Here is a 2,410-nt window from a genome sequence, read left to right on the forward strand (position 1 = left end):
CCCTCGCGCTGGCATCTTTGGATCCTGATCTGGCGACTTTGGGATTGCTCGGACTAGGCCACGCGAAATCCATGCTCAGCTTGTCAGCTTGCCAATGCTGGCAGCGGCGACACCCGTGGGTGTCATTTCCCTTCCTGGAGGCGATGCCATGGCCTTTGTCCATGCACCCCTTCGAATATCAGGGGAAACCCTAGGTCCGGTTTTCCGGATCGGATGGCGACGACGTCACGACATCGTTCCCCTTCTTGAAGGGCTATCTTGCTAGCTCGTGGTGTCCCGGTGTTGGAATTGAAGATGTTCGACGTCTTGCTGATTTGGTATGCTCCTCTAGTTTTAGGTTTGGTGGGTTTAGTTGTGTCCTTCACCCTGTTTGGGCTAAGCACCCCGTCTCTCTCTGCTCCGAACACCATGATTATGCCTTCTTGCGTTCATGTCATGTGTTGTATCATTTATTGTACTCTTTCTTCTTCCTTCTATCAATGAAATGATACGCAAGCTTTACGTATTCGCGAAAAAAGCAAGTTAGCTACTCGCTTCATTTTTATTTACTTTGTATATTAGCTTGTCTTTGGTCAAATTTTTAAAATTTTGATCAAGTTAGAAAAAATAATATCCACAATACCAAATCAATACAATTAGAATCATCATTCAATATTATTTTCATGTCGTATATATTTTTTTGTTATGAAAGTTTAGATTGTTTTTGATAAACCTAATAAAACTTTATAAAATTAGGCCATAACACCCGGTTTGGTCTTTTTGTGTGAAACAAGATAATAGGAAGAAAAATATGAAAAGACACTGCGCAAAATTTGGTCTGGGCTTTGATAGTACTGACAGTAATGGTAACACCGATTAGCTTTAGATGGGACTAGAGTCACAATGGAGGTTAACATGTGTGTATGGGGAACCTAGAGTGGAAAGTAGGCATAAAGTGTGGTCTATGCTAAATAACCTCAGTACCCAATCTGGCCTACCCTGGCTTGTGGTGGGGGATTTTAATGAGTGTATGTGGGACTTTGAGCACTTCTTATTGACACCAAGGCCGTTGGATCAAATGCAAGCATTTCGGGATGCATTAGAAGTGTGTGGATTAATGGATCTAGGCTTCTCCGGGGTGCCACACACATATGATAATAGGAGAGGAGGAGCAAATGTTAAAGTTCGCCTGGACAGAGCCGTCACTAATAGATCATGGAAAAATTTATTTGAGCATCCGGCTGTGCACCACTTGGTCTCCCCTGTTTTAGACCATGCGACCTTCCATGTAAGTATGAAGGTTCTGGAGAATGTGCATGTAAAGAAAAAAAATCAGCAATTCGAGGTAATGTGCGAAGGAGAACCGGTTCTGCATGACATTATAGCAAAAGCATGGACGAAGCTGGGCAAAAAGATTGTCTGGGTGATGTCCGTGCAGCGCTTCGCTCGACGACGTCTAAGCTCGCCACCTGGAGTAAAGATCACTTTGGTAATATGACTAGAGAAATTGAGAAGTCTAGAACACAACTAGAAGAGTTGATGTTCATGAATGTTGATCGTTGTGAGATTCAAAGAGTTGCGGACAAGATGAATGAGTTACTTTATAAGGAGGAGTTGATGTGGATGCAACACTCTCGTGTGGATTGGCTTAAGGAAGGTGATCGCAACACACACAAAATCCATGCCAAGTCCGTTTGGAGAGCACGTAAAAACAGAATAAATAAACTTGAAGACACACATGGTAATGTTCATACAAAGCAAGGAGATTGGGGGTGCAGCCACTGAATATTTTGAGCATTTGTTCACGGCCGACCCCATGCTTGATCCTTCGCCCATAGTTGATTTGTTTGAACCAGTGGTTACTCATGAGACAAATGAGGCCCTATGTGCAGAATTTTTAGATAAGGAGATCGTGGATGCCCTGTTCCAAATTGGCCCTTTGAAGGCAGGAGGACCAGATGGATTCCCTTCCAATTCTATTGAAAGTAAATGGGGGTGCGGCCACTAAATATTTTAAGCATTTGTTCACGGCTGACCCCATGCTTGATCCTTCGCCCATAGTTCATTTGTTTGAATCGGTGGTTACTTAGGAGACAAATGAGACCCTGTGTGCAGAATTTTTAATAAGGAGATCACGAATGCCTTGTTCCAAATTGGCCCTTTAAAGGCACGAGGACCAAACGGATTCCCTTCTCGTTTGTTTCAATGGAACTGGGCAACTATGAAGGAAGGTATTATTTTTGCAGTAAAGCACTTTTTTCTCATGGGAGTCATGCCTCCTAATGTTAACGGTACTATTATTGTCATGATTCCGAAGGTGAATAATCTGGTAAAGATAATGGATTTCTGGCCTATTAGCTTATGTAATGTAGTTTACAAAGTGGTCTCGAAGTGCTTAGTAAATCGTTTGAGACTGACATTTGATGACATT

The sequence above is a fragment of the Triticum dicoccoides genome, chromosome 7A (genome assembly GCF_002162155.2).
Source record: "Triticum dicoccoides isolate Atlit2015 ecotype Zavitan chromosome 7A, WEW_v2.0, whole genome shotgun sequence".
Lineage (NCBI taxonomy): Eukaryota > Viridiplantae > Streptophyta > Magnoliopsida > Poales > Poaceae > Triticum > Triticum dicoccoides.